The sequence below is a fragment of the Ochlerotatus camptorhynchus genome, unplaced genomic scaffold (assembly GCF_037179485.1).
Source record: "Ochlerotatus camptorhynchus isolate MF236.1 unplaced genomic scaffold, CSIRO-AGI_Acam_v1.1 ptg000259l, whole genome shotgun sequence".
Taxonomy (NCBI): Eukaryota; Metazoa; Arthropoda; class Insecta; order Diptera; family Culicidae; genus Ochlerotatus; species Ochlerotatus camptorhynchus.
The window spans coordinates 448,497-474,862 of NW_027040749.1; the positions used below are offsets into that span (position 1 = coordinate 448,497).

General features: G+C 38.5%; 2 protein-coding genes across 2 annotated transcripts in view; both read left to right on the top strand.

Annotated features, from left to right (window-relative positions):
- Positions 1-26,366, top strand: part of LOC135705161 (ATPase WRNIP1-like) — a 293,614-nt gene that overhangs the window by 163,472 nt on the left and 103,776 nt on the right. The gene's annotated exons all lie outside the window — the stretch shown is intronic.
- The window catches only part of LOC135705160 (diacylglycerol lipase-beta-like), a 116,031-nt gene continuing 100,191 nt past the window's right edge, over positions 10,527-26,366 (top strand). Inside the window, exon 1 of the mRNA XM_065226750.1 lies at positions 10,527-11,939. The gene's annotated coding sequence lies outside the window, so the exon portion shown is untranslated. The remainder of the gene's footprint in view (positions 11,940-26,366) is intronic.

A 26,366-nucleotide genomic window follows, 5' to 3' on the forward strand; every position in this document is an offset into this window, starting at 1 on the left:
CAAACTATAGGTATTGTGGTCCCATTGAAAGCTATCGAATATTTTTGGAATCGGTCAACTGGTTCCGGAGATACGGCCGCAACAAGTTCCAGGGTATATGGAACATGGAGCTAATTTTGACATGGAAGGAATAAAACCTATCATTCGATAACAAGATCAATAACAAAATTGAGTGCCTTGGACCACATTGGCCACTTCCGGGCATGTTCTGGGTGCCCCTGGGGAATTTAGGGGCTTAAAATGCCAGAATATCAGATCTTAATTCCGGTTCTATAGTTCTTTTTTCTCCTAGGAGTTTTTTTTTCGGAAATATGTTGCAGTTAGCAATTTTTAGTTTGTTAACATTTTATTTTAAATTAATTCACACATTGAAGGTGTATGCGAAGTGCTTAATGTAAATTCATATTAACAGATTCTTTCGGCGCTTTCGTGGTAGTTCGGAAATAGCTAGTTACCCTTTCAGCCAACCTGACGATGGAATTCCTCCTTTAAAATTTCGTGACGCAAGGTCTTTAGCAGCTTCCCAGATCTTTTTGGCCGTCTTGGCACAGCAAGAAGCAGCGCACATACAAACCCAATACGCTAGCTGGTTCTCCAAATCAACACTCAACACTATTTCCCTTCCATATTTCTTGCCGTGGCTTCCCTTAATTTTTGCGTGAAGTGTCGTTTTCGGAATATTGTTCCTTTTCTGTGCCTGATACGCGGTAAGTGATTTATTTCTTGCTAAAAGAACAGCCTCTTGAACATTTTCGACCGTATAACTCTTTTCTTTAGCCATTTTTTCAATCGAAGAAACTGATCACTCGGCCAAAACGAAATCGAATTTCAAATCAGCTGCGCATGAAGGATGTAGACAAACCGAAGCGCACCTAGCGGCCGTCTTAGGAAACACATAGGTCCAACCATCATCATGCGTAGGTCCAACCATGATCATATTTATCTATTCGAATTTCGTCAATTATTCAATCATTTTAGTGAAACCAATGGATAAATGGCGTACTAACGTGTTGTTTACACCTTAAAGCAGTATTTTACTGCATGAAAATAAAAATAAATGTAAAAAATATTCCTTTTTTGTATGTTTGAAAGTAAGGCATGATGACGAGCAAATGCGTGGAAAGTGAACTGTTTTGAAAACACATTGAAACTCAATTGTTTTGAAGTTTTTTTTTCTATAAAACACCCATGCAAATTGAAGAAAAAGAGTTTTTTTATGATAGTAAAGTGATCTTTGAAAAAAAAAATTAGCGAAGATTGACTAAACTAGCGATTGAAAAAATAGGTTCAACCATCATCAGTTTTTCGATAGGTCCAACCAGAATCAATTACCCTATATGAGCAAGTCAAACGCGCACTTATTTGCCTGTAGATTAGATTTGAAGAAATACTTCAAGTCTCCTCATCCATTAATGTATAAGTTAAGTAAAAACGTGTGCGTTTGACTAGTACTGTCGCATTAATGGCCCTTCACTCATTTTCAACTTCTATTCAATTATAATACTGTCGTACTCTAGCGGAACTATCAACCTACCATCTTCAGACCTTTCTCTAGCTAATAAATTATCACACTAAAGCTATAATTTCCAACCAGCTCATTAAAACTGGTTTTTGTGTTATTCAGTATTTTATTCATATTTTATTCATTCTTAAAACATTGTAGATCTGAAGACCCCATCCAGTTTTGTTGACACCAGTGTACAGAAAATAAACTACGAATTGTTCTTAGTAGGAATAGACTTGTGTGTGTGTGTGTGTGTGTGTGTCATCCCCTATCCCTCACCCAGCCGGGGGCGTTGGACAAGTAGAACTGCGAATAGTTTGATCAAATCTCATGCTCCGTAATGGTGCCCTTTATGTTGTGAAGACTAGTACTTCAAAAAGAGTAACTTTTGAGGCAAGACAGGGTGTCCTCAACAAGTTAACGGAACAGGATGCACTAGCTGTCCACAACAGGTACAGCAAAACATCACATAGACGCCCTTATTCACACTAACTACTCAGGGGGTAGAAGGTCAAGAAGAGTCACCGCCGCCAATTAAAGCTTGAACCGGGTACCTGGGACTCCCACGATATACCCGCGGCAATGGTCAGCAGACGATGCCCTGTGCGTATTTAGTATGTAATATGTTTTATTTGGATACACAAAATGTTTGAAGCCATGCGTCATCAAAACCATAACTTGCATCACCACAAATACACTTGTCAACAATCTTCAACTGGAACGTACTCACCAAATCACTTCACCCGGGAGCGCATTCCCGATGCTCCCACGCATACTTCTCTCTAGCCATCCCCAAACAATCCCTCCTCCAGCGACTCCAACCACACAACAACCAAATATCACTTTTATTCGCTTTTCTCTTTCAAGTAACTCCGTGCACAAAAGCAATGCACATCGCAAAACCCTAACATAGATCAGCGCCGTTCTCATCACCACGTAAATAAACTGAAATTAAAATTTTCACTCGCGATGCCACAAATTTCTGGTCCAGGAGAAAAAATCAAACCACGCAGATAGCGCCAAATCTTCTGATGCTTACAATTTTGCAAACATGATGAATCATGTTTTCTTTCTCGATTCTAAAACTTCTCGGCAAGCGAGAAAACCACCACTCACACACGTAAAACCGTCCGGGAGGCAGAGTGCCAGCGCTAATCCGGCAAAAGCAGCCGAAAACTATGAAAACGAATGCACGCACAAAACAGAGAACAAACTTAAAACACAACCGTATCCAAAGGCATTCGAAACTCGACTCATTCTCAGTAGGAATAGACTTGTATTCAAAAACTATTTTTTTTTAAATGTGAATAGAGAAGAGCGCTACTTCGTCGTAATCGCCCATTTCCGTTCTATCGAGCAGAAATCATCTATAATATCAATGATTTCACCATGCACAAAACACTAATACGTTTGATCCGATCCGTTAGTTCATAAGCTACAACATGAAGCCTATTACAGCGCATGGTATGAATATTTAGACTCATTGTTCTCAAAACAAAAGAAGCGCTCTTAGCGAATCCACTTTTTCTACCATCATCCGTAGGACGAAGAAAATCTAATGGCGTTTCAATGCGTTAGGACGGAATTGAAACTCGTAGGACGAATTTAGAATGAAGAAGCAGTGTTAGATTTTTAATAATATCTCACCATTGATTGACTCTTTATCAAATTCAACGGTACGTATGGAAAGGTGAATAAAGTTATATTTGATGAAAACATTCCATGTTTTGTTCAAACCCTTTCAAAAAAGAGGGGTAAAGTGCGGGATGTGCTTAGTAGGACGGACATTAGATCATAAACCCTATTTGTAAAAAATATTTATTATAATTTAAATAATAGGGTAGGTGTTCCAGTGCTGTACCTATAGTTGCGGTATTAGATTATGTCAGAATAATTTTGGAAAACCATTTACATACGTTTAGGGTGTTTATAGAAACATTCTGATTATTGAATAATTTTCAAGTAGCAGGAGAACGTTCTAACTGACCTTTTAATATTTTGGACGGTTGAACCACCGACAAACTGACATGAATGACTATACAAAGTATCATCAAATTTCTGATCAAAGCACAAAACTGACATCTGCTGCCATGTTTGCGAAAAATGTGTATCGCATACAAAATTAATGAGTTGGTTCGTGTCTAATCTATTCCGGGCAAATTATTTTTATCTAGATAAAAAATTTTCTATGATTTTGACAGATGGGATCGCTGCACATTTAAATCTGCCGTTATTAATTCTCGATCAAGAGTTAAGATTAAGTTTCATGTCGGTTGGTCGATGGTTGAACTGCAACAACAAGGCATGTAAGGTGTCTTTATAAATTCGATGATTTATGCTAGTCTTTGAAGTAGCAGGAAGACTATAAAGCTCATAATATTTTGTTGGAGGTCGGTCTGCAGCAACAGGGCGTTAGAGGAGTCATAAGAAAATTTTGAAGTAGAAAGATGGCTTTAAGTCGGCACCGGTGGTGTAGTGGTAAGCGTGACTGCTTTCTCACCCCAATAGGTCTGGGTTCAATCTCAGCCAAGGTCAGTGGGATTTTTCTGAGGCATAAAAATCTCTGGTCACGTCTTCTTTCGGAAAGAAAATTAAAGCCTTTGGTCCCGGCCCATGTGTGTTGATGTATGGGAGCGATATCCTACGCAGGTGTGGAAGCTGCCTTCCTGCACATTCGATTGTCGTCAATGGATGGCAACCGTCGGTGATTGGCACTAGATTGCGGAACATAGACCGACGTTAAATAAAGGAAAAAAGAAGAAGATGGCTTTAAGGATGACTACACATCACCTAAACAAATTATGTTAGTTTGATCTGTAACAGCAGGAAGTTTGAGGTGTCTATCGAAAGTAGATGATTTGTTGGATAATTGTGAAGCAGCAGGAGGTCGTTCAAAGTGACTATTGATCTGGTTTTAAATTTTGGGAGGTTGAACTGCAACAACAAGGCATTTAATGTGTCTTTAGAAATTTGCTGATTTTTTGGATGACTTTGAAGTAGCTAATTAAAGATGCTAATTGAACTTATACCATCGTTTTGAAACGTTGATTTGCAACAATAGGGTGTTTGAGGTGCCTTCAGAAATGTCATGATGTTATTTATGACTTTGAAGTAGCAGAAAAACGTTAAGGATGACTTCAGATCTCCCAAATATTGTGGAGCTTAATCTACAACAACAGGGCGTTTAGGTTGTCAATAGAATCTTACTGATTTTTTTTGGATAATGTTCACGTGACATGAGGACGTTCTAAGTGATTATTGAATATTGGAGGAGGTTGAATAGAGAGTCTTAAAAAATTTGACAATTTTTAAAATTACTTTGAAGTTACAGGAAAACTATAAAACTCATACTTAATTTTTGGGAGGTTCTTCTGCAACAACAGGGCGTTAGAGGTTTCATAAGAAATTCCATGATTTTTTGGATGGCTAGTAGCAAGGAATGGCTATTTTGCAACCACTACTAGCTAGATGCTCATCTTAATAGAATAAACCTCGTGGACAGCAACATATGTCGGTGTGGGAACGGTTACGATGACATCGATCACGCAGTTTGGAAATGTACGGATAATGACGCCACCGTAGAGTGACTTTTGAATATCCTCGAGGCAAAAGGAAGAAACCCCTATATCCCTATCAGAGACGTGTTGGAAACTCGCGATCTCTGCTATATGCAGTCGATTAATGTGTTTCTGCAAATTGTCTTGTCCCCCGTCTCGATGAGTCTCATCGTCGCCCACTGGTCACCATAGCTGGTTGAGCCCCAGCCGAATCTTGATCCGCACTACCATTCATACTGGCGATAATCCTCGAATGAGACAACAAGACCCAACCCCCAAGCTCCTCCCTTGATCCTATCCTTCGACAATGTACCCCTCTAACCTCGGGTAAGCAGCGAGTATTCGGCCCAATTCCTACTAGAAATAGAATTAAGTGAATGTTGTTATAAGACAATGAACAATGAATAGTCGGCTCCGTATAGCTAACGCGATTGAGCCTTTCAAATAAACTAGATAAAAAAGTAACAGCTTTGAGGATGACTACAGATCACCAAATTATGTTAGTTTGATCTAAAACAGCAGGACGTTTGAGGTGTCTACAGAACATTTTTGATATTGTGGATGATTTTTGAGAAGCAGCAAGACGTTCTAGGTGACTTCCCGAGCAAAGTCTGAGATCAAATTGAAATCTAAATTTGATGTTGTGATTTCGTTGATAATGATTGCTCAGGTTGCTGTCATTTTGGTCGTTTTAACCTTTAAAATATCAAAATCGAGAGCAAAAAAATCTTCCTGTGACATCACATTGAAAACTATTTCTGCTATCAGTCAGAACAAACTGAAAACTCAATTTGATATCAATTTTTCCTGTTGATAACGAGTATTCAATTTGATGTTATGCTAAAGCAATGAAAACAAACCCACAACAACATATTTTTGAAGAGCAAATGTACAGCAAAATGATAACAAAATTTGGTATCAAATATGTTAATTGCGTAAACTGAAATTAATTTATGATTTCAGTTTGATGTTGATATCAAATCTCGATTTCAATTTGCTGTCATTTTGATGCTGAACTTTGCTCGGGTTTTGATCTCTTTTGAAATCTTGGGAGGTTGAGCAACAACAAGGCGTTCAGGTGTCTTTAGAAGATTTGCTGATTTTTTTTTAATGACTTTGAAGTATCAGAAGGGCGCAGATCTCTAAAAAAATTAGTTTGGAGGTTGAACTGTAACAGCAGGGCGTTTAGGGTGTCGATAAAAACTTGATGATTTGTTAGATGATTTAGAAGTAGTAGGTGGATTAAGTGACTATCGTTCTTATTTGAAAATATAGAAAGATTAAATTGCAAATAACAGGGAGTGTGGGATGTCTACATACATTTTACGATTGTTTGGATAGCTTAATATATGTGGAGGGCGCATGGGATGCGAACTTTAAATAATTTGGAGGGAATGCATGGACACTAGACTGATGCAAATTTTGTCATTTTCGCTCCACAGTGCTCAAACGGTTCCAAATCGGGTCCTGATTAGTCTCCCAAAATTTGAACTCATTTGATAAGAAACTAACTTCGCACAAACCATTTAAAGTTTATATGGAAATTACTATAGGAAAACCAAATGTTTTGTTCATATCCATCTAACAATTTACCAAATCGCTCTGCTTTAAAAAATGATAACTGTGCTCGTAGAAAATTTTCTCAGCTACAACTTTGTCCTGAATCACTTTTCAATATAATGTAAGCATCAAAAGTTATCAATAATTCAAGCCACTAATGTCTTACGATTATGCTCAATCAACTGTTCAGCAGGCAACATTGGTGTTTCTGGCGCTTGGAATAGAGCACAAAAATCATGGCTACTATGTCACACTGCAAGATACAGTGTTGCTCACAAAACAGTTGCTTGATCATGCCATAAGATTATCAATCTCTTAAACAATTAGTAACTATTTTATTTGACGTTTGGCTCAACAACTATATTCTGCTAAGTTGAAGCTAAGAAAATTTTCCATAAGTATAGCTTTTGAATTTTTGAACAGTGCCATATGCGAAAAGGTAAGAAGACAATGAACAAAAAGTTTGGATTTCTCACAGTAATTTTCATATAAACTTCAAATGGTTTGTGCTATGTCAGTTTCTTTTCAAATGAGTTCAAATTTTGGGAGACTAATCATTACCCGGGTTGAAACCGTTTGAGCACTGTGTATGTATGTATGTATGTATGTATGTATGTATGTAAAGGATACCACTCATTGTTGCAAGGCACAGCCATTAGACAGTGGATCATCCTCCAAGTATGACTTGATCAAGTACGATACCTGGTTGTATTCAATTTACCATTGTAAGAAGGGCCAAAAACGGAGGGGCGGACCCGTAAGCAGATACACTTACGCGCAATCTGCGGGATCAGGAGAATCGCCTTCCAATGATAAAATCCTACAACCCGATGTAGAGCAAGCCATCATACGAGGGAACGTCCCAATGAGTGGGGAGAAGAGCCCGCCGTCAATTCACGAAATGTTAATGACAGGGAGTTGGCAATTCCACTCTCCCCATCCAAATCGCTTCAATCCGGTGCCCTGGTGGTCCCATCCCTCCCCTTTGCATTTAATGTGTGTATATATATATATATTTTTTTAATATCGGCATTACCCGTTAGATTTTGTCAACACAATTTTGCCTTCTTAGCTTTTCAAAATCTTTAATAAATGCAAATCTTATCATCTGACCTATTCCGCGAGTCGTGCGAATCTCCACCACCAATGAGTCAACAAAAGTCACGCACTAGCGGGGTGACTCTCCGTGCAATCAAATGAAGAGTCACCTCACACGAGGCGACCACCGTCACCCTACTAGCGACAGAGAGCCATACTACTCGCAGAACAGGCCTGCAGGTGACGTTTAAAGCTCCACAATTTTACTGAAAATCTAAGAAAATTATTAAACAGAATTTAATAACATAACTGCAGAGCACAAGCAGTTTAAATATACTGAGAACGTGTTGCCAAAATCAAACGGATACTTTATATGTTTATTAATTTATCTTACCTTGATGGACCAATTACTTACCTGTCCTTAATGGCCGTAAGCTCCAATCGGTATTTCCCGGTAAATCCGATCACGATCCTTTACAACATTTGGCCGACACCAACGCGCATCATCGCATCCACTCAGCACTTGCTTCCTCTTCTCTAAATTGAAGGGCTTCTAGGGAAACTATTTTTTTGCGGACCGCGTTGCGGTCGGACTTCACTGTTCTTCTCCTTCTTTTTCTCTTTTAACCCCTACTAAATACGAGAAGTTGAAACACCTATCTGGCACTCACTCTCCTACTATCGGTTGTCGCTGCATTAAAACCGCTGCCGCTTTCTTTCACCGTTTTCTTTTTGCTTCTCTTTCTACTCTCTTCGTCTCACAGAATTTCACCACCGCTTTACTCTGTATTCCTTTAGGGTGCTCACTCACACACTACTGTTTGCCGCTATATTTTTGGCTTTTTATTTTCCCCGCACTATCAGCTTCTTCTTTTTTTCCCCTTTCCTGCCTTCTCGCACTCGAAATTATCGCTACCGTTCGGCGTGGAATCCACAATTTCCACTCTTAAACGCAGCTACCCTTGCGCTCCCCTCGCACACATATGCACACTGGGCCTCCCCGCATAGACCCTTCGCCCCTTCAGCAGCAATCCTGCCAAAAGCAGTCTCAATCACGCTTTTTCTTTCTTCTTCTATCACCGCCACCGATTGAAACCGTCACGCAAGTTATAGCGCATCACCTGCGGATGTTAACCACCACCTTATCTTCGTATCACTCCACCAATCCGCCTCCTAATCCGTATTACCGGACCAGCCTTCCGTCGAACACTTTCCTCGAACCAGCAACAGCCTGAACGCAGCAGCAAACGGTTGAAACCGTTTGAGCACTGTGGAGCGAAAATGTCAAAATTTGCATCAGTCTAATGGACACCCCTGCGCTCGCCACAGTGTTCCTATTAAAGGAGGGCGAGTTGGCGAAAACTGTTTACAATTTAATCACATAGGGGAAATGGATGTAATGTCGGCCTAAATGCCTCAAATTTGGGCCCATACATAAATTCAGCAATCGTCTACATTTTCAATAGCGACCAAAATATCCATTAGTACGGTCCCAATGAGGCGTTCATCTAGATAAAATTGATTAATAGCAGATTTTGAGCGATGGGCCCAATATTAGATCCATGAGATTGATCCAACAAGCATTGAAAATTGAAGAAGAGCTTTTTTAGTAAAAAATTTGCTTCTTCTACTTTTATTCAACTCGCATTGTTTGTTGGGGAAAGCTATTGATTGACATATAAAATATATATGCGCCATTTTTTTTTGCTGCTCCTCTTTTCCCTGGCTTAGACCATATGCGTCATTTATTTATTTTTCAATAAATAAATTGTCTCAGTTCCTCCACCACTCCACTCACCCTAAACATACAACATATTGAAATCAGGACCAGGCATGGAAAATCGTTTACATTCATTTCATGCATTCATTTACATTCATTTGCCTCTAACTTTTTTATCGACAGCATTCCGCAAAATGATGTATAAAGCTTTATTAGGATTTGTTATTAGTTAAAACTTTTGCCTGTTATTCAAATCTGTACCTCTTATGCATCACGAATTAGAGCGGGCAGAACTTGTTACTGTTTTTCAGTGAATGTAAAATACATTCACTAAAAAACAGTAGTGGCTTCTGTTCGCTCTGGTTCGTCATGCATAAGAGATACGGATTTGAGTTGTTGACAAAAGTTGTAGTTAATAACAAAACCTACAAAAGCTTCATACATTATTTTGCGGAGTTCTGTTGATGAAAAAAGTTAGGAGCAAATGAATGTAAATGAATGCACGAAATGAATGCAAATGATTTTCCATGCCTGATCAGGACCTCTCAATATTCTTCATTATTCTCCATCTCTCGAGTTAATACGTTTGAAACTTATCAGATTAGGCCATCCTGTGTATGGTAGAGTAGATGTACCAGCTATGGCTATACGTTCTAATTATGGTGTGGTCCAATTATGGCCTGTGGGTATCTCACACCATATTAGGAACATATAGCTATAACTGGTACATATACCCTATATGGGTTCTGTATAAGTATAAAACGTGGTTTGTTCCAAGTGTTACCATTTAACCGCATTTATAGAATTTTACCTGTATATAGAAAGCAAACACCCCCTCAAAACCCATAGCTACACCTTCAACGATGTCACTTGTAGTTCCTCTCTGTAGTGCGACATACGAACCGCGAGCTTTAATGCTCTCACCGTACTGCTTTTGACTTACATATAGACAGTCAATTGAACATAAAGCTTCCCGCAAAAAGCTTCTGCGCTTTTACCGCCTTCTTCTAGTAGTGTTTGTATCGACTGAGAGCATATGCTCTAATGTTGCACACCCCGCTCGCTCGCTCGTTCGCTCGCTCGCTTGCTTACTTCGTTGTGTATTAACCTAAGGTAAGATTTGCCCACATCAGTCAGTAGCATTCAATCGGTTTGGCAGGTTTTGGATCAGTCGCGAAAGTTATCTCAGCGAGTAAACACGCACACACCCTATCGTGTCGGGCTACTGTGTCAAGTTTCGCGACGCGTTGTTTTGTGTTTGAAGAACGGTTTGCTTAGATGCTTCTAGTACTAAGTGGTACCTATCATTGGGGGTAAACTTTTATGTAACTCCCAAAAGCAGTGCACATCTTCCCCGTTCTGTTGGTTATGGTATTAACCAGAAGAGTAGTGGGCATCAGCTGAAGATTTGGTACCGCGCGGTTTCGCGCTGGGACTGTAATAGTGTGTCCAGTGATATTGCGAGTTTTTGTGACGTCAAGTGGTAGTCAAGTAATTTTCAGAGTTTCTTGATTAGATTTTTAATCCCAGATTGAATCAGGCTATAGAGCGTTGGCATTTCCTTCCAATCGAGGAATGTGCGCATGGTGATCAGAGACCTGATGGGACGAAGTTTTTACTGATTGAAGTTGTTTTCGGAAGTGGTTTTCTTTTAATCCGATCTGGCAAGTCGTACGACTAATAATTGGCACTGACCGATCGCACGACCGATTGGGCGAAGTTGGTGACCAAAACAAAAGAGGCATTGCCGTCCGTATGCAGTTGTTCCAAGCTAGTACCGGGGAAGTGTTCAAACAAAACAGAAAATCCATTCACTCAGATCGGAAATTATTTTCTCTCGCGATATCGGTTTGTTTGTTCGATTGGATTTATTTACTTTCCGTTTTTCCTAAAAAAAACGCGTGGGTTTTAGATCTGTGATCAGTTGTCTACATTTCATTCAAGTGGTTTCAAGTGCTTGCTACGTTGCTTTTGGCATGAAGGCATCGGAGTGAATCTCCTTGTGATTGAAGTTTCGTACCATCATCGGGAAAAATTCACCCAAGAAGAGTGCTCACATTGCATTGAAATCAATCAGAGAAAAAAGTGAGAAGATTTGCTTCCAAGGCGAAAAAATAAAATACAAGAGCAAATTGAAGAAAAGCAAAAAAGATATTACCCAGCGCTGCAAGTACCTAGTGTAAAGTTTTTGCTTCTTACAACAAACATTCGAAGCGAAACTCGTTTTCTCTGCTAGCCCCTTACCCTCGTCGCATCATCGCCTGTAGAGACAAACACACACGGGCGGTCGGTCGATCTACGGTGCGGTGGATTTCGCTTGAACCTGGTGTAGCATAGCTCAGGCTGAAGCAGCCTAGGAGGGTGACTGGAAGGTACGAGATTTGTGCTTTTCGGTGTAGTGCTGCGGGTGAGGCACCTCGTCACCAGGTGTGTGTGTGTGTGTGTATGTGTGAACGTGTGGATCTCTTGTTGGCGCATTGGTTATAGGCATCTATAATGTACCATCAACAACAACAACAGCAAGAACAACCACAACAACATAGCGAATAGACCGAAAAGAGTAAGTGAAATGTAATGAAAACTAATATTAAAAGTGTAATGTTATAATGAGAGGGAAGGTGAAACAGCACAATGCATGAATGAACGAACGAATGTGTAGAAAAATGACTACTTGCTATGAATAACAGGACAGAGGTGCAGAGTTTGATGATGGTTTGGTCGCTGCATGAGTTTGCGCGAAGAAGCGGAAAAGCTACCTGAGATGACTGTTGGTAGCGTTGCTTGGTAACAGCATATTTTTCATGTTTGTAATCGGATAGTTTGAACTCATGCTTATTTTAAATTGACTATTATTAGGAGTCGTAAAAATATTTTAAGGAAAGTATGATAATGCTGATTTCGGTTAATGTGGAAATTCTCCGCAAGAAGGATAACATGTTGGTAGCCAAAGTAATCGATACCAAAAAGCGACATTAATCGTTATCGTCACTCAGAAGTCTAAACCTTGAGTCGCTGATAATTAGCTCGCTTGACGTGTGAAAGTAAAAACCAATTAGATCCCATCTAGTGTTTGAGATAAAACCAGACTTCGAAACAGCTTTTGTAAACAATGACTTCTCTCGATGATTTCTCGAAACTCAAGGCACGCCCACGCCACCCAACATAACCAACGGGAAGAGGAAGTCTTCCCCTACCCGATGGTGACGTTGATTTGAGTGGGCGAGCCTTGGCTTTCTAGAAATCATCGAGAGAAGTCATTGTTTACAAAAGCTGTTACGCCCTAATTCCAGCTCTATCTAGACTTATTGAAGATCGACTTTATAAACTTGGCGGTACGTAAGTACATTGTATGAATAAATAAACTGAACCGGTATTCGTGGGAAATATATGTGAACAGGTGGTCCAAGATAGTCAGCCAAACCATTATAAAAATTTACATACAAACGAATTGTAGCTTAGCAGATTTAGCTGAGGAATAATGTTCTTTGTTTTAGAAGCTCTTCCTTTCTTTGCACACAAACCGAACGGCACATACATTGAAGGTAAGTATTTTGGCTTCAGCATGAAATACGACGATCAATAATACAATTTTTCTTGCCCTCGAAAGAAACCGAGAAATGCAGTGGTAGGCCCTAAAGCTTTAAAAAGGTTTTCGGTGGTGTATGTTGGTCTTAAAACATCATTTGCATAATTTTACCGAAATCTGCACTGGATATTATTTCCAAAAAGAAAAAATGAAAATTTCTGGAATAAAATAGCTCTTTCTTCATTGTGTGATTATTAAATAAAACATATCAAAAATACATTAGCCTAGCAAGCTACAATTAAAATGACATATATTCATTAGCATTGCTGTAACTAGTCCCGTTGTCGAACAGTGAGAGAATAAACTCGCGTGCGAATCAGAAAAACAAAGCACACGCTTCAGATTCCCATTCATTTTCACGCACTCACATCACAACGCCTAAAATGTAATGTAACCAAGACGAAACAACTTTTTCATACAAGCATTCATACGAAAACGCTTCGTTTAGACTTCCTCGATGAGGTCCCTGTTTCTCGTTAGTCCGGTAAATGATGGATTGAATAGTATGAACACTAGGGTGGGTCAACATAACATCCCCCTACTCCCCACAGCTTTTTCGATTCGTGTTGAGGTCCCCAACAACTGTTCCAAATTTGAACGCATTTTTTACGATCTGGATTTGCGGGAGACCTATATAAATTGGATAGGAAACGGTCCGAAACTGTTCAATTGCTTGTAAATTTAAAAATCGCTTATTTTTTACCAAACCTGGGACTTAGACTGTGAAAACTATAGAAAACAACTTCGTTGCCCGAGCAGGAACGAATATCTCGATCAGTTGCTTAGTCATTTGACGAAGAAACGCTTGATATCATTCAATTGAGTGTAACCTACACATAAACGGAGATCTGATCGACATTCCGGCGAAAAAGCTAAGCCAACCCGACACCAGCCTGACTTCTACCAAACCCCAACCCGATGTTAACAATTTGCCCGACAACAACACGACATTGGGTCGATATCGATTCTCAATTTGCCTTAGATTGATCTGACATCGGGTCGACTTGTCTGTTCGGGACCATTTTTTCTGGGTTTCTTCCATACTCCACTGTCGTATATTAAATGATAGTTAGTGACTCAATTGACAGTGACGATGAGCTTCGAATGAGAAATAGACTCTTCAAATGTTGGTCATGTGAGAATTCGTTTTTACAGAATTGATTGAATGGTTGTATTGGTTCATCTTCAATAGAATGATATGAAAATTAACAGCACTGATCTCGATACCATAAATTGGTATGCATTAGACGTAAAAAATTCTCCCACAATATCATTCCAATATCTAGTGTAGCAAATGCAATACCAAAATGATCCCACACAGGTATTCTTTTGGTATCCAAATATCAATATTGTATTGATCGATTATCTTAATCACCTTTTTTTATATTAATTCGATGAAGAGAAACGATCAATAAAGATAGAACCTTTTGAAATGCTTATCTACATTTATGATGTGAACAAGCCTCGAGAAAATGTTTAAATTAACGAAAGTTACATTCAAAGTGTTTTATGTTACTTCATACGTCAAATTTACGATTTTCAGAGTTGGTTGGAAATGCTCTCTAACATGAAGCTTTAGTGTGATAATTTATTAACTAGAGAAAAGTCTGAAGAAGGTAGGTTGATAGTTCCGCTAGAGTACGGCAGTATGAGAATTAAATAGAAGTTGAAAATGAGCGAAGGTCTATTAATGCGACAGTACCAGTCAAACGCACACGTCTTTACCTAACTCAGACATTAATGAATGAGGAGACTTGAAGACAACAACAGAACTTTCTTCAAATCTACAAGCAAAAAGGTGCGCGTTTGACTTGATTGACTGTCTGCGGCTGTGGAATAGTTCTAGCGACGTTTCATCACTACCTAAAGCCCCACGTTACCGAAAGCATTTCCTAAGTTACTTTCATTAAAAATTACTTCAATCATAAATTCGACAGTCAGCATGTATAAGGGCGTAAACGCGATGATCAATTCTCTTCATCCATTTTCTCGTTTGTTAATAACTCGCTACAATTAACGTTTCTCGGTCCGTCTGCTGTTGTTGTTGATAGCCAATACAACATGTTACAACTCTGCATTGAACAGATTCTAGAAAATTGTTTCGTTTACCTGTAGCAATGCAAAAAGAAAATCGATGAAGAGAATCGATTATCGCGAATACGCCTTTATGAATGCTCATTGTAGAATTTGATAGCTCGCTCACACAAACTAATACCACTTTAATGAAAGGGAAAATTTTGCCCTGAAAGTGTTGTTAGTTTGCTTGATCAACCTATCAGGTTCAATAAGTTGAAACTTGAAGTATTTTTTTTTAAAGCATTTACGTTGGTTTGAATATTTGCTTGCGAAGCTGGCTATTTGTTTTGATTTTTTATTATGAACTTTAGAAGCCGGTAAAAAACAAGAGATTTTTTATCATGAAACAATAACCGAGTTTCGTTTAAAAAAATAACTACTTACAATATTTAGTTTTCGTTAGTTCTACAACAGCAAAAATTTCAAAAGTTAGAGTGCAAATAATATTATTGCAAGGATTTTGAAAAGCCTTCCACGCAGCCAAACCGTAACAAAAAGAAATGTCTAGCCAGAATACATTAACACACTATCTCATATCAAGCTGAACATTGTATTAGGTCCTAAGTAACATTGATCGTCGACTTTCTCTTTCGTCAATAACTTGAGCACATAACCGTTTCTTTTTGTGTATGTCGTATTAGATGCTAGATAAAAGCTTCTTTTATCAATATGTGTGCTTAAAATACCTGGGAATGTCTTTACATGGCCGTGGGGATACAAAGAGAAAGTCTACGGAGAGAATCTGTCAATCTTACTTAGGACCTAATGCAATGTTCAGTTTTATATATTGTTTTAGAGATGTTTTCACCCATGTTTCCGTTCTTAGCCACTGTGTAGTTTATGAAGTGTGCCAACATATTTGTCAGTGGTTTTCACACGTGTGTATGTTATCCCAAATGAGTAAAATGAATACAGGTATACCTCGTTTAAATGCACACTCGATGATTTCTAAGCAACCGCATCTTAATTAAACATAGTAATATTACCAATAGATAAGGGAATGTCTCGTTTGAAAGGTGATACTTTTGGATTTAGTGATTGAGTTGCAATTGTCAAGAAGTGTCATGTGCATATAATCGAGGTATACCTGTAAATGTTTAACTGTTTTTATTTTGAAATGTATTCAATTTTATCTTGGGTTATTTGTTCACCGTTCGGAAAAGAAATTTTCGCTTCTATTACAACGGAACGTCAGGTATCGAAAAAAAAGCTTATATTATTGATCATGTAAAGTTAAACGTATTGCACGAAATATGTTTAAAATAGGGTTAAAATCTAATTTCCGGTCTACTAAGCGCTAGCCGTAGTTTTTCTTTTTTTTTTTCGATCGGGTGGAATATTGCTTCTAAGCATGATTTCTAAATTTATTTATCCTTCCGTTTGTACCGTTCGGTTTGATAACGAGTCATACATTGTTTATATTTTGTTAAGGTTCAATTTACTTTGATGCTTTTTTTTAAACTCGAAAGCAGTTGTTTTCGACGCATTATTTTAGATTGCAAAAAGCTCGCGTCATTTTCTGTAAAATATCAAAAGGAATAGAATAGTATGAGCTTTTTGCAATCTGAAATAATGCGTCGGAAAAAACTGCTTTTGAAATTTTCCAAAAAACATCAAAGTAAATTGAACCTTAAATATACAACACTGCTTCTTGATTCAAAATTCGTGCTACGAGTTTAAATTTCGTACAAACGCATCGATACGTCATTGGATTTACTTCGTCATACGGATGTTGAGATTAATAATCCTATATATATAGAGATTCGCGGAAGCAGCCATCTTCAGCCAATCAAGCAGCAAGGACTGTCAAAATGTAAGCCAAACGAGCATTCTGATTAGAAAATATTAAGAACATTTCTTATTGGGTTGAAAAGTATTGTAATCGGGATGAAATAAATTCAAACAAAGAAACATAATTAACAATTATATAATAAATTGTGAATGGTTAATTTTTATACATTTTTCAGTTCGGTTAATGTTTGTGATATATGATACATATGCAACTGGACAGCCTTAAAAATGCATTAAAGTGTGATAAAAGTGCACGATTCCGTCAAATTGTTTTGGTGTCTGGGAGCACTTATTGTTCGTATCATAAGGAATGAGTGCACCCAAGACAACAAGACGATTAGAAGAAAAATTGCATTTTCATCCTCCTCCTCCTAATTTGTCAAGTTTGGTGTGAAGTACGCAATAAACCTATGCGCAATAATTCCGTTTTTCTAGCAATATATATTAATTATTTAGCAAAATAAAACTGCGTGTACTGGAAGTGGTACTGGAAGAAGCATTAAATTTTAACTATATAGTTACCACCCAATAATTAACATTGTAACATACACTGCACAAACGCATAGAATCCACTAGGAAAAAATCTGACGGTCCGTAAAACTCCGTCATTTTCGGCGAAGTTCAGTGTTTTTCGGAAACCTTACATTTTTACACTTGGTTGCACTTCCACGACCGCGGTTATCCAGTTCACTAAGAATTCAAACAACGTAAAAAATCAAACTCATACAGTAGACAACGATAGAGTCACGCACAAAGCTGGAACATTTTGCTCCGCAGCAAGTGTTGGCAGCTTGTGTTAACAAAACGAATCACGTTACCAAATTGTCTGATAATGTTTCCGCGAATCTCTGTACACGCTATTTCAAAACTACCCAAATTTGGGTAGAATCCACTCAAATCGTTAAAAGCTGAACCTACCAAAAAATGGGTAAACTGTGTTGGGAGTGACAAGTTGACAAATGGACAACATCGACATGAATCCGATCGACTTTGTTCATTTATCAACTTGTCATTCCTAACATATTTTACCCATTTTGGGTGAGTTCAGTTTTGACCTAATTTTGGGTAGTTTTGAAATAGCGTGTATATAGGATTACTAGTTGACATGAACTAGCCTAACGGTTAAAATCTCATAAATATAGAATGCAAAAAAAGTCATACGTATGAAGGCAACAATTAATTCGCTTGGAGCGTTTCTTTTGTCTGTAAAAAACGCAACAGATAAATATGGACCAACAGGTCTGTGCCATAAAAAAGGGAAACGCAATAGACCTTGCTTTGTTGGTTTTGAAATTTAGTATCGTACCGATAGTATGATTGATTTGTCTACGGGATAATCATTAGACTGATGCAAATTTTGACATTTTCGCTCCACAGTGCTCAAACGATTCCAAATCGGGTCCTGATTAGTCTCCCAAAATTTGAACTCATTTGAAAAGAAACTGACTTGGCACAAACCATTTGAAGTTTATATGGAAATTACTATGGGAAATCCAAACTTTGTGTTCATTGTCTTCTTACCTTTTTCCATATTACACTGTTCAAAAATTCAAAAGCTATACTTATTGAAAATTTTCTCAGCTTCAACTTAGCAGAATATAGTTGTTGAGCCAAACGTCAAATTAAATAGTTATTAATTGTTTAAGAGATTGATAATCTTATGGCATGATCAAGCAGCTGTTTTGTGAGCAACACTGTATCTTGCAGTGTGACATAGTAGCCATGATTTTTGTGCTCTATTCCAAGCGCCAGAAACACCAATGTTGCCTGCTGAACAGTTGATTGAGCATAATCGTAAGACATTAGTGGCTTGAATTATTGATAACTTTTGATGCTTACATTATATTGAAAAGTGGTTCAGGACAAAGTTGTAGCTGAGAAAATTTTCTACGAGATCAGTTATCATTTTTTAAAGCAGAGCGATATGATAAATTATTAGATGGATATGAACAAAACATTTGGTTTTCCTATAGTAATTTCCATATAAACTTCAAATGGTTTGTGCCAAGTCAGTTTCTTATCGAATGAGTTCAAATTTTGGGAGATTAATCAGGACCCGATTTGGAACCGTTTGAGCACTATGGAGTGAAAATGTCAAAATTTGCATCAGTCTAATAATCATAGATACATATATTTGTTGATTTATGTGCGAAAGGCCAAAATAGATGTACGAAAACGTCCATCGTTGAACGCAACATTCCTTGTATCTACAGCAATAATCAGGTTTTTTAGTGTTCATGACCATGTTTGTTTTGAAATGTCTAATAACAAGCAGCCATAGACACAAAAACGGAAGTTTGTTAGGGAAATTAGGGGTATTATTTTGAACAATTCATGACATGTTGAGCCCACAGTGAACTATGAAACGTCAAAAAAATAAGCATATTCTTTTCGCAGTTGTTTGTGATAGTTTGGCAACTGATTTTAAATTTTTGACAACATAAAAAGTTTGAAATTGTTTTTTTTTACATATGCATTCTCTTCTTATCATCATAGTTGTTCGATTATGTTGAGCTATAATATGTTGATTATCATGTTTTGAAACATTGTGACGTGCTGGGATAAGATAGACACTCGTTTAGTGGAGTAAGATCAACATGTTCTTTGGATAGCTGGATATTGAGGTGCACAGAAAAAAAAAATACTACTTATCACATCAAAGAGAATGTACTTCTATTTACCATATTTGATAGGGCCCATGCATTAATTATGTCACGCTAAATCGAGGAAAAATTTAACCCTCTCCCCCCCCCCCGTTACGTTTTTCCTATACCTTAACCCCCTCCCTCCTCCCTTAAAGCGTGACAAAATATATGCATCAACCCATTGCTTTGTTTAATTGCCACAAAAGAAAATGGAGCACATCGATGCTACGTTACTTGTCATAAAGGTTCACCACGAAAAAATCCGGACCCATAAAAACGCTGTCATTAAGGCATTTTTTGAGTATATTTTTCAAAATTTCACTGAATCAAGCAAAGAGTGTATGTAATCACAGTAGGCATTGGTTGTCAGAATAAGTTCATTTGTTTACATTATGGTTTCACCGGAGCACGCACGTCGTGATTCGAACCTGCAAGCTCGAAACGAAAATCCCGGTCCTGCGAAGGAATTTTACACCTCGGTTGACCGGAAGAGTGCTCCGGAAGAATGTAAAATCAAAAAGTTCCTAGTCTGGCAAGCAATCTGCAGTTGTGGGGTAAAAAGCGAAACTTTCGTTACTTCTGGGCCCATGAACCATCAAATTTACCAGGAGGAGTGTCTACGGAAGAGACTACTGCCTTTTCTGGAGTAGCATGAGGTGAATTGTCAAGCTGCCACTACTCAAATTCCATCGAACAGTGGTACTGCAAAAATGGCATTACAGTGGTTCCCAATACTCCGGAACTAAGGCCAATTGAGAAATAATGGTCAATTGTGAAACACATAATGAAAAAAAGGGTAGAACTGCAATTGACTTGAAGGATTTTTTTTTCGTACTACCTAGTGGAAATGAAATTTGCAATGGCCTATGGTAAGAAGGACAACTGAAACAATGGTCTTACAATAAGCATAACACCAACTAATATATAGCTGTTACATTGAATTATGAAAAATAAAGCGCATTTTTAAACCTCAATAAGATATTATTTTAGGATATTCCGTTTGTGCTGTTGATTTTTGTTTTCTGTGTGGGACATAAATATTGGCTCCTGATGGTTCTCTCCAATTGTATTAAGGTACCCAACAGCTGGGTTAAATTTGATGGAATTTGAAAGCAGTCAATTAGTCATGTTATAAAGTTGCTGTTTTATATAAATTATTTACTAATTTGTTCAACAGTCAATCAAAAGGTGATCTTCGCTAAGAAAATTATGAGAAATAATACTTTCATGCATTTTTCCATTTAACACTCTGCACCAGATTTGTGGGCATAGCTTCAGCTTCCATATAAAAAATAAAATGATAGAAAGGGGGAGGGGAGTCTTTTGAGACAATTAACAATTTATCTTTTAAACATATACTTTTTCCTACAACTTCTTCTCAGACGTAATTTTAATCAAATATTGTCATTTCAGGGAAAACAAAACGGCGAAACTGACATCCGCTGCATGCAATTAAAGCTGATAATCTGACGCCAAATGCATGTTTCTCTGAATTGGCAATATATCGCTTTCATGTTATGATTAGGAAATAAATGAAACCCATTTTTCACATAAGCCCTTATAAAAAAATTAGCCCGGAAAGCTGATAATTTTTTAATGGAAGTTTTATCTTGGATAGCAACCAACAACCAACAGCCAACAACCAAAGTTTCATTCAAATTGATGAGAGTCATGTCCAAACGATTTGCTATGTTGCGTGGAAATGCTAATTGCAGATGCTCCATGATACAATTGGAACAGCTATTACATGTTTGGCCTAATTTCCCATTAAACGTTCGGCCTTAGTGAACCATTTGGCCTAATGACCAATTCTAGGTAGAGCTGGAATTAGGACGTAACAGCTTTTGTAAACAATGACTTCTTTCGATGATTTCTAGAAAGTTAAGGCTCGCCAACGCAAATCAACAACACCATCGGGTAGGGGACGACTGCCCTTACCTGACGGTTATGATGGTTTACGTGAGAATGTCTTGAGTTCCTAGAAACCATCTTTAAAAGGCATTGTTTACAAAGGCTGTTACGCCCTAATTCCAGTTCTATCTAGAATTATCCTAGAAAGGTACCATAATTGTACTATAACATGCGTGCTACTAGCAAAACGTTCAATGAAGGTGGATGATCCAAATTACTCTTTTGTGTTCCTTTTTAAATTCATCTGCTATTTGATTTTTCTAGTCTCACGATAATCGGGTTTCCTTTATTCCCTTAAATGTTTTGCTCTAACATTTCGAGATTTATAATTTATTACTTTCGTAACAATCAAATTGGAAAGCTCAATTTCAACAAAAACGCATATAACCATCAATGGCAAAACCATTTTACGACAACACAACAAGAATATTATTGATCTTTCCCATTCAATCTGGTCCGATTTGCCATATTAACTTGATTTCATTTAATTGTATACATCGATCTAATGGATACTAAACGGTCTTGCTCTCTACGTTGCCAGGTAATACGTTTCAATCTCCACGCAAATGAAATCAAAATCCACAATCGTTCTCGGTTTTCTCACACATTCCGATCGGAAATCATCAAACCTTGAGATTTCCAGTTCCTTCTCTCGAGACCGTGCCACAGAATGCCAAACACCGCTGATTTCCAAACGCAAACACAAAATTCGCTTGCTGCTTACTGCTTCGGTACATATTTGCGAAATCATCCGTGCACTACCCATGCCCAACGTGCGACAGGGCCCAGCGCACTTTTTCAATTGAATTCTAAAACTTGTTTGCCTGTCGGAAAACCTGCTCGTACTACCAAGAATTGAACGATCTCCACGGCTGTTGTTTGGGTCTTGATTTGCAGCGGCAACAGCAGCAGCATCAGAATGTGCTGCCATTCCGGTTGTGGCATTTTAAAAGTTGTCTTCCTTGGAGAGGAAAATCTTGTGAAACACAATTTGTGGGTATAGATACTTCCCTCGGAAAACCGTGCGTCAATAGAACTGCACCCAGCAATGTGCATTCAGTGAGACTGATTGATTTTATTCTTGAGCTTAGTTACCAGAGAAGTTGCTATTTGCATCAAATCAATTCTATCGCGTGTTGGCACTTTTACTGATTAGATGTGTCCTGCTCAAGCTTATCTTTCTGATTCTCAATGTTCTGTGTTGGAGTGAAATTTCCAATGAAAGACCCATAAATATGTCACCGGTAAATTGCAATTCCATTGTTTGCCATCAAAAGCCTAAACGTCTCAATTAAAAAGCCATCATCCGAAGAGGCTTGAAAAGGGCAAGACCACTCAATACTCATCGAGGTTTGACCTCGGCCATGGCACCGCCTTTATACACGGCAAACATCCAGGTACGCGGTCTCTGTACTTCTAGTAGTGCGACCCGGCATGACAATGACACAGTCAGATCGTCTGCGACCCCCTCCTGGCCCCACGGCTGGTGACCTATACGCTTCATCAACCGCAGCCCATGTCGACAATACAGAACAGATTCACCTTGCATACGGCAACAGCGTTGTCTCCACGCATCATTGACCCTGCGTCGCGATGCAAAATCGAACAACCTCACATTGAGGCTCACAGCATCACCGCTGCTGTGCCCACCATCATCATCATCATCATCGTCATCACAATCATTGTTGGTAGCTCAGGCACATTGATGACTTTGGAGATAGGAGTGTGACGCAATTTTGCTCTTCAGGCCAAAAGCCGCCTCCGTTGCGACGCAGATTTTCTTGCTCGCTAACCGAGAAGCACTGCTGTGTGCAGACACTGTACTGTAGTTACACACATTACCTATCCATCATAGGATTGTTGAAAATTTTGTTACACATTCACACTGTGTTGCTTGTGTGAGGCACACGTGGCTACCTTTGTAGATGTTATTACTATTATTAATAATTTTGCGATGGCCAAGGTTGCCTGTTGGTGAGGAGTGTGTAGCATTCATATCGGATAAGTTCGATAATGGTTTGTAATTAGCTACACGAGAATAACTCTCGGTTTAATTGGCGTCATCTAGCGTCAAATCTGATGCTTCTAGATCAATATTCTTACGATTCTTACGAGTTTTCTTTGAGGTTACTTCCTGTAAATCCTTTTTCTGTTTGTACTAAGAATATGAGATGAATTCATTATAATGGTCTTTGAATGTACTGACTAGATTCTCAATGCGGTGAGCAAATTGTTTAGTTTTATAAGGCAAATTATAGTTCAAAATGCTGTCACTTGTCGTCGCTGGTTATATGACGCTAGACGGCTACGAAATCTGGCTGCGTTTCCGCTGGTATTACTACCGAGTTGTTACTCCAGATCAGTTTTTTACGGATTTAGTAACCATGCCGTGATAGTAACAGTGCTTATTGTGTTTATCTGGAAGCTCATTTGTTGAGTTTGTTCCTCTATTTTTATAATCAAAATGACCATTTAAAAGCACATTAGCTAAAACTCAATTAAGAATAGCACTATTGCTTGATTGTCGGTCTCAGTATATAATGTACACAAGTTCGTATTGATAATGTATTGCTGATGTGAGAGTTGTCACCTTCTAACTTCCGGATTCAAACTGTTTACAATAATTTAAAATGATTGCTGGCAGTTTTTTTTTATTCATAATGCTTCTGTCCGACTGTTGGTAGACGAGAAAAATGCACCACGGGCGAGAATGCTGCTACAACGCACGCGATTGAATGTGGAGCGATACAAGCAAGCGCGGAACAGACAAAACTCGGTTTTTCGAAGCTAGAAGCGTCAAGAAGTTGAGGAGATCGGTCGGTTGAAGTACAACAAAGCAACTGGTGTAGATCAACTACACAGCAAAAAATAACTTTTAATATTACATCCAAGAGGATGCACTTCAATCATGTCGAAAATCTCATGTAATTTTAATGACCACAAGAATAAACAAATGCAGTAAAAGCACCGTAATATCAGTTCATGCACTGTATTAATGATAATTTTGTCCTCTTTGGCAAGTAATATTACACTATATTTTCAACACAATTGAAGTGCATCCACTTTGATGTGATACTAAAATAAATGTGGTTCATCGTCTCCTTCGTCACAAATGGGTTTGACAACTTACCACGCTCACATATCGCTTGCTAAACCATGGCTTTCTTACCAAAATGTTCGGTAAAAATTGGCTTATCGGCATCGTTCACTTCCTGACCATCACATACTGTGTAGTATTGGTCTCCCGGAACCGGAACCAAATTTGACGTATGTTTCATCGTCCATGTCAACACACGCCAATTTTCTATACCGCAGGCTATTATATAGCTTCCGAGCCGTCGGTTTAACGGATGTGGCTTGTTTCTGACTCCGTTTTGGCTTCTTCTGTTCCAACATTTTTAAGGTTATTCAAGGGAATTAAAATTAAATTACTCAACCAGCCCAAAAAACAATAGATTTTCTACGGACATCCCCCGCAATTGTGTCTTTAGGTGAGAATACCACTCTCTGATATTTTCAGCTCATTTTGTTATACCACGAGTTAGTTTATTATTGTGTAAGCTAAAATTCCTGAAATTCCGAGCTAATTATAAAACCGAAAGAATGAAAGGGTGTAATTTTCTCAAACACTTTGACCAAAAACCTATTATATACTTTGAAACAAAAGCTCGTCTGAAGCATTCACAAATTGGTTTTCCCACCTAAAGGCACAATTCTGAAAATGTTGAAAAAATCCTCCCGCAAAATTTGGGCCTCTCTACTCTTCATGAAGAATTTCGCTATTAATTGAAATTTCCGCTTCCTGTGCCTTACGGCAAATAAATGTTCTGCTTTTTATAGCTCTTCTATTCTCCACCATAGACATAACAGCCCCATGCAACAAAGTTTTCCGCAGGACATAAGACTGTTTTGCGACTAGCAGCAGTATACCACTCGATTTATAAAATCCAATAATTTAGATGATTCGCAGAATTATACTTTTAATTAGGTAATAGCATTACTATAAATAAGAAATAACAAATTGAAATAAAATTACTCCCATTATATTGCTACAACACATTTCATTCGTTTCTACCTTTAATATTGGGTCATTTATCCAATACGGTGCATACTGAGATCGCTGGTCCACAACATACTTCAAAACAAAAAGTCTCCGAGCTCATTAACCCGTCAAGGTAATCGACGGGTAATTGATCTGCCTCTGCCAAACCATGTTTCCCAATAGCATCAATTGCCCCAACATGTCGAACTATCTTGATCTTGACATTGAAAACTCACCTCTTACTGGTCCTTTGACTATCACCACCACCATCAGTTCAACCACCTTGTATTCAGCAGAGTATCTAGTTGTCCAGCGTCGGCACTTCCTGCTTGCTTCTCTCAGTTGACGGCCTGCATCTCATACTTCTTCATTTTACCTCTACTGTGCAAAGTTTTCGAACGTACATAAACCCACTTGCCATTCACAGCATCTCATTCAAAAAACCGAAAATCTACAACTAGGCGGCAACGACTGCAGAATTAATTGTTGGTCAAGGTCGACCAACCGGAGAGAGCGCGCGCATATAGAGTGGCATATTATTTGCCCTTTGTCCTATGCTCTCCCTCATACTTGGCTGCAATGAAATGATGAAGTCTGTCCACTGCCCATCGGAGCTTATAGCATGGGCTTGAGCGCATAAATCCACGTCGAACGTGACGAGAATCCGTATGATGCACGGTTTTCTTTGTCTCTCCTGCCGTGCCTATGTTCAGATACTTACGAACAGATTCGCGGGGATAGACTTGTTTGGCCACGGCTGGATGATTTCCGTGCTTGATTGGATTCTATTCTTTGTGATTATAAGTTGACCCAAGACCAATCCGATCAAGGAAAGCGTCCACCGCGTCATCATCGTCGTCGACGTCGGTCGTCGAGTTCCGGCTCATTAGCTTCATCGCTGGGCAGATCCCTATATTTCTACCTATGCCACATCTT